This window comes from Cupressus sempervirens, chromosome 6, assembly GCF_028749045.1.
Source record: "Cupressus sempervirens isolate cs-2001-9-10 chromosome 6, ASM2874904v1, whole genome shotgun sequence".
In the NCBI taxonomy this organism is placed as follows: domain Eukaryota; kingdom Viridiplantae; phylum Streptophyta; class Pinopsida; order Cupressales; family Cupressaceae; genus Cupressus; species Cupressus sempervirens.
The window spans coordinates 74,529,219-74,547,345 of NC_143123.1; positions in this window are offsets into that span (position 1 = coordinate 74,529,219).

Genomic DNA, 18,127 nt, shown 5'->3' on the forward strand with positions numbered 1-18,127 from the left:
GCTCTCTTTTCCACTTTTTTGCAATGGAGTTTTTGACCTCCTTTTTAAAGATTGTGAAGACTTAGGGTTAGGTATGGATCTACAATCCATATTGAATCTTTAAGTTCCCACTTATTCCTTGCATTTTCCTCATTGGTTGCATGCCTTCTCCAATTTTTTGATTGGCTACATGTTGATCACATAGGGAATGTAAAAGATTCATTCTTATCCTTTTGATCCTTTGAAATCCTTCTATGTTAGCTCCAAAAATGGTTTACATTTGAGTTTTTGAGGGCACAAACTCATATGTTGATTCTATGTTACTCAACACATATTGAATTACTAGTGCTCAACACATATACTATCTTGGCTTGCTTAGCACCTATTACACTGTCTCACTCGGCACATATATGATTTTGAATCACTTGGCATATGAAGCATTCTGACTTGCTTGGTATCAACTATGACTCAACAATTATATGTCACTCGACACTTATATACTGCTTGGCACATGAAGTCACTTGACACCTATTGAAAACCTGACTTGGCACACACTATGGCTCGACATACATAGTGCACTTGGCATCAGTGTAGAAAGTGGTCAAGTGTATTGACACTCAATTGTCAAAAACATCGAATACCAACATTTTACTCTTGTCAATGCTCCACTACTCTTACCACCAATAATCTAATACTTGGGGTGATTTGAAGAAACATACCTTAGTGTTCTATGTTCTTATCTAGGTTCATCAAGTTAAACTTGAATTCCATTATCAATCTCAAAGAATAAGTCATGTTTTGTATTTTTATTTTTAAATTGATCTCTAACTTGTACTTTCCTAATTTGTGTCATCATTTGAATCATACTAAAAAGTTATTTCTTGTACCTAAAATCTTTCATCAATTCTAAAATTTTCACTTTCAGCAATTTTCTTTAGCCTCAAGTTATAGCATATATAAGTCTCACTCTTAGTTGAATATCTAAGAAATATATTTTCATATCTTCTAGGATCAAATTTCCCTATCTCATCATATCTTTTGATATAAAATTTTCTCCCAAAAATTATGAAATAATTAAAAGTAGGTGTGTGACCAAACCAAATTTTATAATGTGTTATACCCATTCCTTATCTAATATAAACTTTGTCCATGGTGTATACTATTGTATTAACTTTTTCTCTCCAATGTATGTGTGATACCTTACCTTCAAGAAATATCACCCTTACCTACCTCACAATTATTCTATTTCTCCTATTTCCTTATACATTCTGTTGTGGTGTTTTGGGCACTAAATTTTGTTTGTCAATACCATTGTCCTCAGAATATGCATTAAACTAATTAGATGTAAATTCTCCACCTCTGTCAGACCTTAAGCATTTTATCCTTAATCCTTATTCATTCTCAACTTTTTCCTTAAAGATATTGAATTTATTAAATGCTTCAATTTTTTATCTCAATAAAGAAACCCACATTATCTTAGTGAAATTATCAACGAAAATAATAAACAATCGGTCCTCATATAATTTTCTTGTCTTTGTAGTTCCACATAAATTTGTGTGTACAGTCTCCAACTTCTCTGAAGTGGTAAAAAAAAATTCATTAAAACATATTCCTTTTCTATTTTCTATTAGAAACTCCTTACACATCATGTTAGAAGGTTTTACTATTCTAGGTAGATCTCTAACTACACTAGAATTACTTACTTTCACTATGTTATCAAACTTTATATGCCAAAATCGCATATGCCATAACCAAGTCTCATCTATTTTAGCAACAAAATAACTTATCTTAGAGGAATTCAAATGAAACACATTAAATCTAGTCCTTGTACTTGTATAAATCTCATTTCCTTTCTTATCCTTATTAAACATTTCTTATTAGTAAATTGCAAGCAATATTTTAGACAACAATAGACATAGGTTCAATATTCAATGAGGGTCTAGAGAGATTGCAAGAAGAGGAAGCCAAAATCAAGAGTATGTCTCAACAATGACTCCTCCCACTAAAAATAACCAATCCTAGCTATCAAGGGAAACTCTACATCATTTTACAACAACTAGCTTTGAGTAGACTGACTTCATACCCTTGACATCCATTCTCTGAGGAGAGGATGAAGAAAAAAATACCACTAAGGGACCTGAAGTTATAGAAAAAATTTAAGATCTAGTGACTATTCTAACCAATCAAACAGAGACATCTTCATCTCAACCACACCCACACTCACATAATGAAGATCCTTATGTGGAACACATAAAAATGGTCATCTCCTAATTCCTAGATAGAAATGAAGCAAGTATATATGACTCATTAGAATGGGAATGGGATCCAACTCTAGTTTCTACAATTGAGTTGTATATTGATGTTGTACATTGGTATGGTAATAAAATTTATGCAGATAATGGGTTAAAGGTTAGATATAATGATTTTGGTTTATGTATCTCCTTTGCAAACCAAGCTAACAATGTTAGGATCCCTATTGAGATAGACACCTCTTTAACAGATGGCATTATAGACCCTGACTTACCTATAATTGGATATGATAAACCTATTGTCAACTCACTTGAGGCTTATACTTCCATATCCCTCATACATCTTTAGTTCCATGACTAGACCCAATAATATCAACTTGTCAATCTTCCCATCTTTCAAAATGGCTACACTTCAACTTGATACTTCAATGATGTTGAACCAAAACCTCTACCACCAACAAACCAATAACTAATAAGAAAAAAGTGTACATCACTTGTATCTTAGACATTAAATTAAAAATTTTTAAAATATTTATGATGGAAAAAACCACCTAGTGACAATATCATAGCTGAAAATAGTAAAAAAAAAATGCATCCGAGGTTGAAAAATTCCCTAATCTAGTTGAAGATGAGATACTTGGTACTTTTCCTAGTCATTTCAAAGATAAATCATCCATTATAATTGAGCCCACACAAGTAGTGAATATCCAAATAGAAGAAGTTCCTAACATTATCCATTTCGAAGAATCTCTATATGAAGAAGAGAAGAAACACATCACTGACTTCATGGAGAAAAAAGAAACTTTGGTTAGACCTACTTTGGTATGCTAGTCTTGGATATAGATGTGATCATGCATTACCTCTTAATAGCATTAGGTGTCAAACCTATAAAATAGAATCTTAGAAAGATGCACCCTCGTGCCAATCTATTGGTAAAAGATGAGCTTGAGAAATTGTTACAAGTAAGGTTCATTAGAGAAATTGACTATGCAGAGTGGATATCTAAAACAGTCCTCATAAATAAACATAAAAAATCTATTAGAGTTTGTATAGATATTTGGGATCTAAATAAATATTGACAAAAGGATGAATTTCTACTAGCCAACATTGACATGATAGCGGATATGAGTATGGGTTATGAAATGTATTCCATGATTGATGACTTCTTTGAGTATAACCAAATCAAAATCAATCCTGAAGACCAAGAGAAGATAGAATTCAATTGTGCTTGGGGTAATTTATATTGGAACATGATACCTTTTGGATTGAAAAATATTGGTACAACTTATTAGAGAGCCATGAAAATAATATTTCATGACATGATGAATAAAAAATGGAGGATTATGTCGATGATATGCTAATTGAATCAAGGAAAAGGATGAAACATCTCATATACCTGGGTTTGATCTTAGACCACATGGAATAGTTTAAATTGTGTCTCAATCCTCTAAAATGTTCCTTGAGAGTCACATCCAAAACATTTCTTGTCTATATTGTATCAACTAAGGATATTGAGGTAGATCCAAAAAACATTCAAGAAATAATGGAGATACCACCTCTATGCAATATCAACGAAATGAGGATCCTACAAGGACATCTACACTCTATTCACTGATTCATCTCTCAACTAGTTGATAGGGATCAACCATTCAAAAATAAAATTTATAAGGTAGACAAGTGCGTCTAAAATTAGGAAAGTAACAAAAGATTGAATAAAATCAAAGAGTTTTGACCAATTCACCAATCATGATGTCAGCTATCCAAGGAAAACCTCCCGTCCTATACATTCCAGCCACAATTGCCTCATTGGGGGTATTACTAGCCCAATATGATGAAATAAAGAAATATTTAGGTATCTACTTCATTAGAAGAATGTTTCCCTCCTATGAGATCAACTTAAGCAACTACGAGAAGTCTTGACTTGTAGTTGTGTTTTTTTACCCAAAAGTTGCATCACTACATAGTTGGTGGCTACTATTGATCCTTTGAAATACTTGCTTAACAAGGAAAACTTGGTCCAATGGCTTTCAAAATGGATGATAATTCTCTCTGAATTTGATATTGAGTATGTTGATTGCAAGGCCATCAAGGGACAAGCTATTACAAACTAGTTCGCTGATTTTTTTTTTTGGGATGGTACTACTATGCAGATTGAGATTTTTTATTCCCCCATCATGTACATCATATAAAATACTTGGAAAATATTCTTCAATGGATACTATGCACAACATGGCTAAGGTGTCGGGGTCCTCTTTGTCACCCCTTATGACTATACAATTCCTAAGGAATACAAGTCACACTTTCCTTGTTTCAAAAACATTAATGAATATAAGGCTCTGATAAATGACTATAAAATAGAAATTTGTTGAGCTTCATGACTATGATGAAACACAACTCATTATAAATGAGACCATTGATGAGTAGGAAACTAATGATGACAATTTGATGTCATACAAATGAATGATAGATGATACAAAGAAATATTTTCTTTCATTTCCTTCCAATTAATATCAAGGAATAAGAAAAAATATGTTAACATAATGAATACCTTAGAATCTTTCCTTCAACTACAAGATCATGAATCTCACTATGAGTTCCTAGTAGAAGAGTTACACTACATTTCCTATAATTCCAAAAACTCATACATAATCTATTCATCCATTGGCCATGATTCATCTAGATACCCAAAAATCTATTCTTTCCTCCATAACCAAGGGGTTTCCTAAGAATTTATTAAAGAATTAAAAGCATCAACTCCTTAATGCCTCTTGATACACTATCATCTTTGGTGATTTTTTTAGGAGAGGTCTAGATGGTACTCTACTTAGACGACTAGAATGGGAGGATTTTGAGTGTGCATTAGCGAAAGTACACAAAGACATGTGTGGATCCCACCTAAATAGTCTCATACTCACCCAAAAAACTTCTTAGAGCTAGTTACAACTACCCTACCATGGTAAAGGATGTAGTAAAATTCACCAAAATATGTACACAATGTTAGTTACACAATAATATGATACACACTCCATCTAGGGAGCTTATTTTTGTTAGATAACTGAGGGGAGGTAGGGGGGTTAGATGGTGAATCAATTATCCTTAGTTACCCTATAGTTTCTATCAAACCTTTCAGACTCTTTATACAACTTCAACTTATTAGTAATCAACTTGGAAGATAGTTTAAACTTAATCAACCTTATGCATCAAACACATTTCACTTCCTATACTTCCTATATTGAGTCTCAACTTCATTAACTGAAACACAACAATGTAATAGTTTCAACAATAAACATGAAATAACATCCAAAACATTCATGAACACATAAAAACCATGATTTTTAAAGTGCAAACTCAATTAGGGTAAAATCCACCTGCCATTAGCACCAAAGTATTTTCACTATTCTAAAATGAACTCGATTAAGAGCCAATCCTATCAAAGGTTACAAGTACACTGTTAGGTGTGACCTTGTTAAGGGATTTTCACCAAAGATCATCTTGACCTTATCACTCATCAATAAGTGGCTTCTCTAAAGGACTTACACATATTCAATGGAATGTCACCATACAAATGGATTTACAAATAAGACTATTAAGTCCACTTGGTTAAGAGATTTTGTGCTATAATGGTTAGAAAGTATAGTTAAATGATCTATTAGAAATAAAAGCTCACTTTGTTTGATCATATTTCTATTCTTCTTAATATCACTGCTTATTAATTGGCCATCACATCAACTTTTCAATTTTCCTCAACTTGGCACTCTAACTTTCTCAATATAATCTCTTTTAGATCTTCACGTCAACTCAACTATCAAAAAGACCAATAACAAATTCAATCTCTCTCATCTCTTATATAGATATATTTTTTCAGCTCCTAATCACACTTGTCAATTAACCTTTTCTAGCTCAAATTCATTGAATCTAGACACACAGGTACCTTGAATTTTGAACTTCTCCTTGGGTTACCAAACACGCTTCAAATATCCATCTTTTGATCTTCAATTAATTATTTTAGTTATTGATCTTGAAAACAAAATTTCTCCTTATAAACTTCTCAAATAATCCAAATCTTCACATCATGTCATCCATAAGCTCAATCTTTCACAAACTATTCTATTTTTACCGAATTATGTTCTTCCTTTAATAACCTTAATCATATTCATTTAATACTGCACTTGGTTAACATTAGATTTTTCCATTTATCTTTGTGCTTTCTCAATTAACACTAACTCATTTACTTAAACTTTCATCTTCTTCATTTACCAATTAGTATCTATAGCTTAGTGAAACTTACTAGTTCTTCACATTTTCACTTGCCAACTACATTGTTTCTTTTATTGACAAAAATAACTAGCTTCTACCCGATCTCAATAGTTCAAGAAATTATGTAAGACAATCAAACCAATAGTATACTATCATAGACCAATTCTCCAATTACCCAATTAATATGACATACTTAACATCACTTCTTTAACATCTCATAATTCTTTTTCTTCCACTTCTTTATCCAAAATGACATCCTTCTAATGATTGCAACTTACATCAATATGTAACATGCCTTTCCCATTTGACAATACTAATTCATATCCTTCATTCTTCTAGGCTTGACATCAATGACAATATAAAAATGATCTAAATCTTCTACATATACTTTGTATCTTTTTTCTAACCTTGTATATGATCACTATCAACAATCTCTCCCTTTCATTTATCATCATCAGTTGTGACCAAAAAATTTTGTTCTCACACACTAGTCATTTCAACAATGGGTGTTTGACCTTTTAGGTCAAATATATGCAAACTCATCTAGAGGATAAAAAAAAAATCACAAACACATAGTACTTTACAAAGTGGCTCAAAGTTGTCCCTCTTTTTGCAACAACTAGGAAGCAATTATCCATGTTCATACTGAACTGCACCATTTGTGGCTACAATGTGCCTTCCTCCATCATTTTTGAACATGGAGGATAGTTTAAGAATAAATAATTGAAACAATTATGTAAACACTTCAAGATAAATAAAAAATGGTCCTAAATATATTATCCATGTAGTAGTGGACAAGTTGAGGCTTCCAATAATACCATTATGAAGATTCTACATAGAACAATTGTTAAGTTGGGAAGAGATGCGCAAGTCCAACTCAACCCCTCTTTGTGATCTTATAGAATAAGCATAAGAACACCAACATGAGCTACTCCATTTTACCTTGTCGATGGTGCCAAGGTACTCTTTCTTATTGAGGTAGAAATAACTTCACTTAGAATCTCCCTGAAAGGGCTTGTAATGGATGAGGATTATCATATATCTGGAGTCTAAGAACTTGCAGTGCTATTGGATGAACATAGATAAGTTGTTCTCAATCACCTTTGGGTCTACCAAAAGACAATATCTAGAGGATACAAAAAAAAATGTTGAAATATAACTTTTAAAGTTGGTATCTAGTACTATGAGAGAGTCTCAAGAATCAATAGAACCTTGCTCAAAAGGGGAAGTTTAAACCCAACTAGTTGGGTCCCTACACTATCATGAAATTATTTGGCTCTAGGGACTACTGAATCTCAACACCAAAGGGAGAGTAGCTCTTGGAACCCCAAACCATACACCTAAAGAAGTTCTATTCTTGAACTTCTTTATTTAAGACTCTTGTACAACATAAATTATTCAAAGGTTAAAATACCAAAAAAATAGAAAATATTCTATTAAAAAAAAATCATCATAGTGAGAAATAAGGAAAACATGTTCTTTTATAAATACAATTGTTTAAAAAATAATAAAATATTAAAATATTAAAACAATTGAAAAAAAGAGAAAATAGAAAAAAATTTAAAAAAGAAGAAAAGTGCCCTGGTAAAAAGCTGGTAAACAGACATCTTGGTAGCAAAACTAGTAGTCCTCCCGAATGGTGATAAATCTCGTAAATAGGTTCCACTTGTAAACTTTGCACTCCATCTATCAAATTGTATCTTTGAATATGACCAAGCTGACTCTCCCAATGATCCTATGGTCTAGAATTGATCTTCATCTAGATCTTACTAGGGGACAATTCCATACCACAACTATCTCCAGAAAGAATAAAATAGGATTTTTTCAACACAAACCCAATTAATGTTTCTTGAAACTTTTGGACAAAATATCTCAAATGACCATGCTAATTTCAATCAAGTGTGTCTTTCGATGCTACCTGTCTACCTAATCTTACAAGAATACATCTTTAGAAAACATACATAGACTTTGACACAACAATTCACTAAAAATAACTGAGCTATGCTTCATCATACCTCCTTCACAAGAGGGTAGATTATGAATATTATTTATTTTTTTTCTATTAATATTGATTTTTATTTATGTTCCCTTTTTAGTCTCTTTAGGACGTCACATAGCTAGAGAGATGGGGGCATGGAGCATCATATTTTATTTAACATTTACTTGTGGGCATAGTTTTGATGATCCTACATGCTCAATGCATTAGGTGTCTATGATAAGAGCTTCTATCATGATTGGGATGCCCCATACCTCAACCTCATTCACTTGGAAACTTAGGTGAATTTGGAGCTATCTCCTTGATTGTTATTAGTTTATATTTTCATGCAAGATCACACACATAGCCATCTCAACTCTAAATTCCTTGATGTCAATATAGTCTTGAACTATAAATTAGAAAATAGACTAAGGTCATATTGGCTTTATGCCCTGATACATAAGTTAGTGTCCCACATTCTATCCAATAAAGATCACATTAATAGCCTCATGGTTATAATGATGCCAATAACAATTTTTTGTTCCTACAATGCCACATAATAATGCTCAATAATGATACTAAAGAACAATGAGACTAATCCTGAAGTATGATTTTGTATCTTCATCCTAGGTTTTCATTTTAGTATTTGAATATTGCATGAACTAAGGCATGCCTAAATATTCATATAATTATGAAACTCATGATTCTCATTACTTTAGGTGATCAATTGCATGAATCATATCTTAATTATCTCTAATTGAATTTCTCATCAAATCTTCAAGTTCAGTCCCCTTCATCCTAAAATCAAGGTGTTAATCATCATATCATAACATCTATTTATCCAAAACCTAAGATTTCAAATTATCTGCACATATATCACATCATAGGTCATTAAAAGCCATAAGTATAGTGATGAGAAACATAAATGCATTACATAATACTAGAAGGGAAATGAGACATATACATCAAAATCACATGTGTAGAAATGAAATGTACATAAAGTAAAGTCCATCTATGATATATATATATCAAGCATGAGAAAGACAGAATACACATGTTTCACATAAATCTAGTAATCTCATATATATGCAACCAAAGCATGCACAAGATTCAATGAGATACAAATTTTGTATAATTTCAAAATATCTTTTAATGTAAAAAGTACTGTCTCAATTATATTAGATACATTATGTATAGACCATAATCAAAATCTAGATACAAATATTCTAGTCCTAAGAATAAACTACAACATGACATGTCATTGTTGACTACCTCCTTCATTAGTAGGAGGTGGGGGAGGAGGATCCTATCCCCTCATTGGTGCTAGTACTAGCTCCAAATTGGGTTACAAGATGAGAGTACGAGAGAACTCTATATCAATTCGAGACCACTGCAATGTAAGAATCATAGTAAGATTCTACATGTGTGCCCTGACATCATGCCTCCTATTAGTCTTGATCCACATCCTAAGTTAGTACCTTCTCTTTCTAGTCTCGACCCCTCATGAAATCATCTATTTATTGATCACCTAGGGCTATCATGATATAAGCCCGCTCTAGCTCTTCCCTAAGATTCCTAATCTCTGCCCTCCACTACAACATTGTATCATCTATAGGATAATCCTCCACTCTCTATCTCTCATGTTATCTTGACTTCTCTATATATCTCTATTTATGTTGACCTCTCTCCACCTAGAGGTGTACCAAGAACTCCTCCTCCTTTGATATTGCATCCTCCTATGTAGTTATCCCACTAATGGGACCTAGTGTGCGCATCTGCCCTCATTTTCATTATTGGCTAGCCACTAAAGCCCTACTATTTTCTCCTAGTGTCTCTCTTGACCTCATAACTTGTCCCCCTCCACCTCTTCCTCCACCTTTATGTCATGCACTATCATCATCTAAATTGTTGGGCTTGGGCTCACTCTCTATAGGTTCTATAAAATAAGGAAACAAATGTGCCTGAAGATATCCCTTGTAGTCGACAATGATCCATGTATCTAGGACATCGACAAGGTAATCCCACTACACAACCTATAGCTCCTACATCTCTTGTATGAAATTTTAAAAGGACAACATTATTCACCATCTCAAATCCTCCTCCCAAACATATTGAGAATAGGTGGCATACTTGTTGCTAATGCCCTATTTCTTAACAAATTAACTACCTCTAGATTTGGCTGATGCAGAGATGCTCTAACAACCTTGAGTGTCTCCCCAATAGTGACATAGTATAGAACATGTATGAGAACTCCATATAAGATATTCCTCATATCTCTAACCAAAAATATGGTTTCTAGATAACTATTGTGAGATCATCTTATCTTTTGCACTAGTAGAACATCTTCTCCAATCGGGGCTAGTGGATATATCACATGTGTCTATAAATATAAGGCATCCCTAGTGTTCACACTACACTCACTGTTGACCACATCACTAGGATTTGATCTTAGGCCCATATTTGAACAAATAGAACACCTTCTAACCAACTCTTACCTTTTTGGTAAGACACATCATGTATCTCCTAGCAAAGGTCTTAGAGTAGGCTAGGCCCTAAAGAAATATGGAAAGCCTCTATTAGCATGTCTCTAAGAAATTTTCCCCACCCATACAAGAATCCCTATTTCCTATGATGTAAATCTAACACACATCCTATCAATGATACCACAACATATGGTAGAGGGCATTCATGTCCATAATATTGCATCATGTAGTCCCATTTATTGTGTTATTTCAAGATAACATCATCACCAAATATCTCATGCATGGAAGTTATACCCTTGACAAACAAGGGTAAAATCAAAGTATACCTACAAAAAAAAAGATGAAAATTAATACACTACATGATAATAATGAGTAATTAAGAACTAAATTTCAATAAAATTCTCACTTGGTAATGAGCGTAATAGATCTGAATAATCCAATACATGTTCTCTAAGGTAATGGTGATCTCACCTATCGATAGATTGAACATGTTATGCTTAAAATAGAAGTTCTCTACCAAGGCTTTCAATATTCTATGGTTCACATAGATAGTTCCAGAGATGTAATAGCTTCCCAAGGCCAAGAGAATCAATCATACCTAGATCATGATCGTCAAGTTGTCTCACTAATCTAAGATGTGTTAGATAAGAATAGTGAATATGAAGGTCTAGACAACACACTTGCATCAATCAATTATAAATCACTCAAAATTCAATAAAAATTTCTTTGATAGCATTAAAATATATCTACAAATAAGATAATATGTCAAGAAAAAGGGAAAATAAACAATAAACAAAAGTGGAAAACTAGCTTAACTAATTGTGTGGCACAAGAATTCTTCCATTAGTATTGTATGATTAAACTCAATAATCCATGTGATGCAACAACATCATGGAATATTTCATACCACGCGGTACAAGAAAAGGGTCTTCCCAATATGATCAAAACTAGTACTAGAGTACAATGCAATACATGTTAGTATTTTACCATACAATAAATTTCTACAATTCAAGTGATATAAATGATTATTTCCATAAAAAAATACTAAAACCTAACCTAAAATTTGAAAAAATACATCAAATTCTATACAATTTGAGTTGGATTGGATTTCTTACTGGTGTGTTATAGTCTTGAGGCCAATTGTGCCTCTTGGAAATGCTCTAAATGCTATGATCAAATGAGAATCAACATGATGTCTATAAAATAGGCTCTAAACTCACTACAAGATAATTGTTCAAATGATATAAAAATGACCCCTTGGAGCCCTTAAACACAAATTTGACTAAATAATCAACTTTCTCTGAATAACATATAATCCACACCCCTAGTGTATATTAACATCCTAAATCTATTTTTTGAGATCAAAATTAGAATTTGACATCATTTTATTAGTCGAAGTTGTTACTCAACCCTTTTGGTTAAATGTGATTGATCACCCTCCTAAACCATGCATACATATGCAAAATCAACCAAATTTCTACCAAAAATCCTCCAATTTGACCTAATCTCATATCTAAAAGCTATGGGTAACCTCAATTGAACCTAGTCAACTTTGGCTTCAGTGGGGCCAATTATTGTTTAAATATCTTAATCATTTTTTATGCTATCTAATCATCATTTGATCAATTCTACCTCAATTCTACATCTTCTTGATATTATTTTGATTTTTCTCCTAAGGGGCATAAATATTCTTTAATTAAATTTCAAAACTAAAATGTTTTCTCAAATTCATTGCTAGGGGAATCTCAACTTTATTGAAATCTCAACTTTATCGAACCATGCCAAGTTGTTATTTTTTAATCTTCTACACAATTGACTCCATTATTTTACATAAAATTGCTTTGGGAAAGTACTTTATCTAAATAGTTTCATATTAGTCTCATCACATTGCATAAGTCCGATAGTGTCTAAACAAATCCAAAATTAGTCCTAATATTTAGTTTAGTTTCTTAATATAAATTTGTTCTTTCATACTTCTCTTCATCTATTCTAGTTCAATCAAGTTTAGGACCAGTGTAACTGATTTTGTTCAATCAATTTCAGAACTAGTTTCCTATCAAAGCTCATTGTTATTTGTATGATAAAGTGTAGAGTAAGTTTTTTTAAGAATAGTTCATTGTTTCAAAATAGTTGTTTGGCATCAAAATATTATTTGAATAAATGTGCTTTTTGCACAATGACTCAGAGATGGGTAAATTTAATCTTCTAATTTTGGTCTAGTAAACTGTGTGTCCATGTTCTAGAATAAATAAATTAAATTAATGCTAAACCTAATTATACATAAAAATTAGTTAAATCATCAATTAATTTTCAAATCAACTATATTATGAGTTTGATTACCTAATCTATGTGTCATTTAATTAAAAGAACATCCACTTTTTAATTAAATAAAAATGTCCCCACTTAATATGCACACTTAAATCAAATTTTTGAAATAAAAAAAAATAAAAGAAATTAACTACACTCAAAGTGCACATACCTTTTAGAAACTTCTAAAAATGAGATCACGTGGATTAAGAATGGAAATATCTCCACCATTATTCTATTTTGCATCTCAACCGTACATCTATTTTTTTTTAAATCTATATAATGAGGTCTTTGTCTTTTCTCAAATGATTCCCATTTTCATGACATTGGTATGCTGTCACTTTGAATATCTAACATTATAGAATTCTAGTTTTGTAATCAACCTAGTTTCTTTCATTATATGTTATATTAACACATCCAGATTAATCTATTTATTTTCATAACATAACATATCATTTTAGCATTAATCTACATTTTGCATTATGGAGAACTTGAGGGTTTCATATGCCTACTACATCATTCCTCTTTAAATCTTCCATTTTGTAGTGCACCTTGTAAGGTCTCATTATTGAAACCTAGGAGAAAACAAGCATAGATCTCACACATTATGGACATGAAACTAAAAGTCAATTTCTAGGAATTTAGAGTAGTTTTTAATCCTAGATGTATGATTTATAAAAGTGTAGTGTAAGGCACATTTTGACTCACAAAGTATGTACATTTATTTTTCTGCTAATAAATATTGATCTCACTTGATTTTCTCTGAATTATTGTTATTTTTGTTGTGTTTACTATTTTTGCATGATTATATTAATCTCCTTGAGGTCTCTTTGGTCAGGGACTACATCACCATAACCATAAAACATTTCATCAATCTTTCATAAACTATTTTGTCAAATATTTATTGACATCTCAACCAGAACACAAAAACACCACCTATAACTAGGAAAATCCATTTGACTTGATCATCTCAATTAATCCAAGCTACCAAATCATCAATCACATAATCTATAATAACCCTATGTTGACACCTAATTAATATAAATATATTCAAATAAATATTATTTAATTTTTTATCTAAATATATTTAATAATAATATTAATCAATACAATAAAAATTGATTAATAAATAATAATAGATTGGAAACTATAATTTATATGTTAAAAAATATTTACTAACTATTTTCATTAATTGATCAATATATAAATTATCATAGATGAATATACATTTACTATAATAAAGTGAATAATATTAGAGTAAAATATATTATTAAATTATAGTTAGTAATAAACAATTAAATAAACATTGGTGGAAGTAGTACTGGCTTTTAGAAAAGCCATGTCCCACCACGAGGCCACATAACTTATGGGACAACCTTCCACTAAACCAACTTTAACAATTTGGTTTTTTTTTGTGCAAGCTGATGATGAGCGCACCTAACTTCTCAATGTTATCCTCACTATATACATCCAAGAACATAAGAGTGTCTACAGTCAATAATATATTCATAGTCCATGTCAATCTCAATCCATGTGGCATATTCCTCACCAAAAGACCAATGTAAACTTAATTCTAATCATATCTTATTTCTACCTTGGAGAAACAATTGTATTTAAGGATTTAGAAGGAAGAGTATAGGTGTCAATAATAAAAGTATAACCTAGTCTTAACTACATAATGGGGAATCCAACTTCAGAAAGAAATGCATATATAAGAGGGGGTCCACCGCATAAGGAGGGAAAATCAATAAGACACCAATAAGACCCAAAATTAGAGAGGGTAAGTTAAGAGAGGTAGGTGATATCAAAAGATATATATTTTATTAAAAAAAGAAGAAGTTATCTTTATAGTTAAGAAATTTATTTTATAATTTATGCTTCACATTAAATATATATATAAAGGTATTTGTATATATATAATAGTATTTGAGACATGTCCTCATTCAAATGGTATTTAATAATTTAATATTTTATTTGTTAAATATAAAGAATTAGTTGACATGTTGCAAGATTTTAATATAACTCTTTCTGAACTATGTAATTGATTAAAGCTTCCATAGTGCTAGTGTAGATTTTATGATAATCTCTATATGAATAGTTGTGTGTCAGTGTAAAGATTAAGTTCATCTCTATATGAGTGGCTAGATGAAACCTCATAGTGCCAGTGTGAGAGGTTAGTGCCCATAAAAGAGATTAATAAAACCCTGTACAAATAACTGGAAGAGAAATAAGTGGAACCTCATAGTGCCAACACAAGAGGTTAGTGAAATCCTCATATGAATGGATATCATCCAATGCAAGAGATTAGTACAACCCTATAAGAATTGCTAGATGAGAAATGAGTGGAATCTCATAGTGCCAATTCAAGAGGTTATATCCTTGTATGAATGGCTCTCATGCCAATGTGAGAGATTAGTATAACCTTGTACGAATGGCTAGATGATAATACAATAATTTCTAGAGTATTCTAATGGCATGTCAATATATGCATATGTGATTGGCCTTGGATAGAGGTTTTCTTATCCTAGAAGAACCTTAAGGAGTGAACTCTTGAGAAGACAAAGAAATAACTAAGGGACATGAAACCTAACCTAGAGACATCTTTAAGGTTGGGGTTGGGATATAAGGTAGAATAACATATTTTTATTTATTTTGCATGTAATAATTATCCTAGGCCAATCCTACTAGAGGGAACATTATATAATCCTAGATCAACCTAAGGCATCATGAATATAAAAATTAAAATCAAATCCATCACTCTAATAAGATCTTTTGACATATTATGATAAACATCAAGAACACTATAATTCCTAACTAAAATACTTGTAAATCCCTCATGGATCATCAAAATCATCAATCCTTTGACTGAAAGACATATTATCACATCCTTAACAAATTCCAAGGTTTGTGGGCAAAGATATTACCTTGAGCATGTACATGAAATTAATCTTTGTAGCTTGTTTCACTAGCAATAGGTAAAATATCATTCTTCATCTATTATTTCATAACTTGATCAAAACATCATGTAAAAATTAAAACTTGACATGAACCATGTAGACAACCTCTACATCATCCCATGAGGTGTGCTACTCCCCACCTTTAGTAACCTTCATTCTCCATTCTTTTGAATATCTTGTATTACTAAAACAATAACATAACAATTATCCAAACTACATAATAGACATGTTGAGATCAATGAAAACACATCCAACTTGCCAATAACTAGTACTAATCATCATTGTAATGGTGATGTGATCCTTAGAAATATTCTATAACTTAACATGTTGTAACATATCTTATCGATGATATTAACTAGTAACTTCTATATAAAGCTATATGGGAGAGAGGAAAGAGGTGTTGGTATATATGGGGGATTTCCTAATTTAATCCCTCGTTTTGGTAACCATCACCTCCAAAAGTAACCAAGTTTGATAATAATTATGTCTATGATAAATATTGCTTGTTTCTAAGGTTGTTCCAAACTAAACAAAATAAACACAAATAAGAGTCCTCATCAAACATGTGAGGGTGAAATTTCATTGAAATGGACACAATCAATGTATACATTAATACAAGAACAAATGAACAAAATAGAGGTATAAAAAAGTAAAATGTAAGCTTACTGATGAAACATAAGAATTAAATAAAGTCATACCCAATAACTTAAGAGAAGGTAATCACAAATCATTATCTAGTGATTCCTTATCATCCTCCAACATCCATCAAGCCTCCGTGATGAAAGTACTTGATTGATACTTTATGATGTTTGTTCTTAATTCTCATATATATGTAGTCGTTATTACAATTTTTTTCTTCATGTACCAGTAACTTTAATCAATTGCACGTATACTTTTCAAATGATGAAAGATAACTATCTTATATATGACTTTTTTACTTAAATTATTAAAGAGAAAACTTCAACAATCATTTTCTCATTTCAAAGATAGAACTAAAAACCACAAGACTAGAATTGGAAATTACCAAGTCTACACATTATCCTTCTTAATTTTAGCTATTAAAAGTTTGTTGGACCATTTTTAATTAGTTAAATGATCTCCTAAATTGGCTCAAAGAATGGGGGTCGAATGATAATAGGGCCTAGTTATTTTGATGTAGGAGCATCCTAGGTGTAAGGGAATTCTTGCATGACCCAAAAAATATTTCTATTTCTAGTTTTCTAATTTTTAATTTACAATAAGGGTTATTCATGTACAAAGTTCCTATTTGTGAGAGGTTGCTAATTTTACTAAGTTGGTATTATGTGATTAGATTATTCTAGTCTCATATATGTAGGTTCATATTGGACATATCATCTTTCTAGATGAGTTTCATTATCATATTATATGTATTAGTGCAATTATTGCAGATTTTCAGCATGAATTTTGTCTATCCAAATTTAAGGTCTAGCGATGACAGCCTTAATAGTTCTAAAATGAGGTCAAACCTGAATTAATGTACACTTGGACAATCATCTACAATATAACTTTAACCAAGGATTTTAGAATGAGATTATAATAGTCCATCAAGTCAACAATTTGCTAGTTATAGTCTCCAAAAGTGGACCCATTCAAAAATATAACTTTTAAATCATCTTGAGTTGATCCTATGTAATAAAGTGTAATAACATGATATAATATGAGGTTTTTCAACCTCAAGAGTTAGGGTTTAGTGTCTAGAACCTTCTCAAGTAGTAAAAAAATCCTATATAAGGAAGACTCGTAGGTTGTCTAAGGTAGTTTTGGGTGATAGTCACAGCTTTTCTTAAAAACTATTATAAGGAAGGTGCCCATGTGGGTTTGCATATTGTAATTTAGTAATTTTGTGTTTTTTGTTATATTAAGAATCCCATTTTTTTCTCTCAAATTATTTTTGTTTCT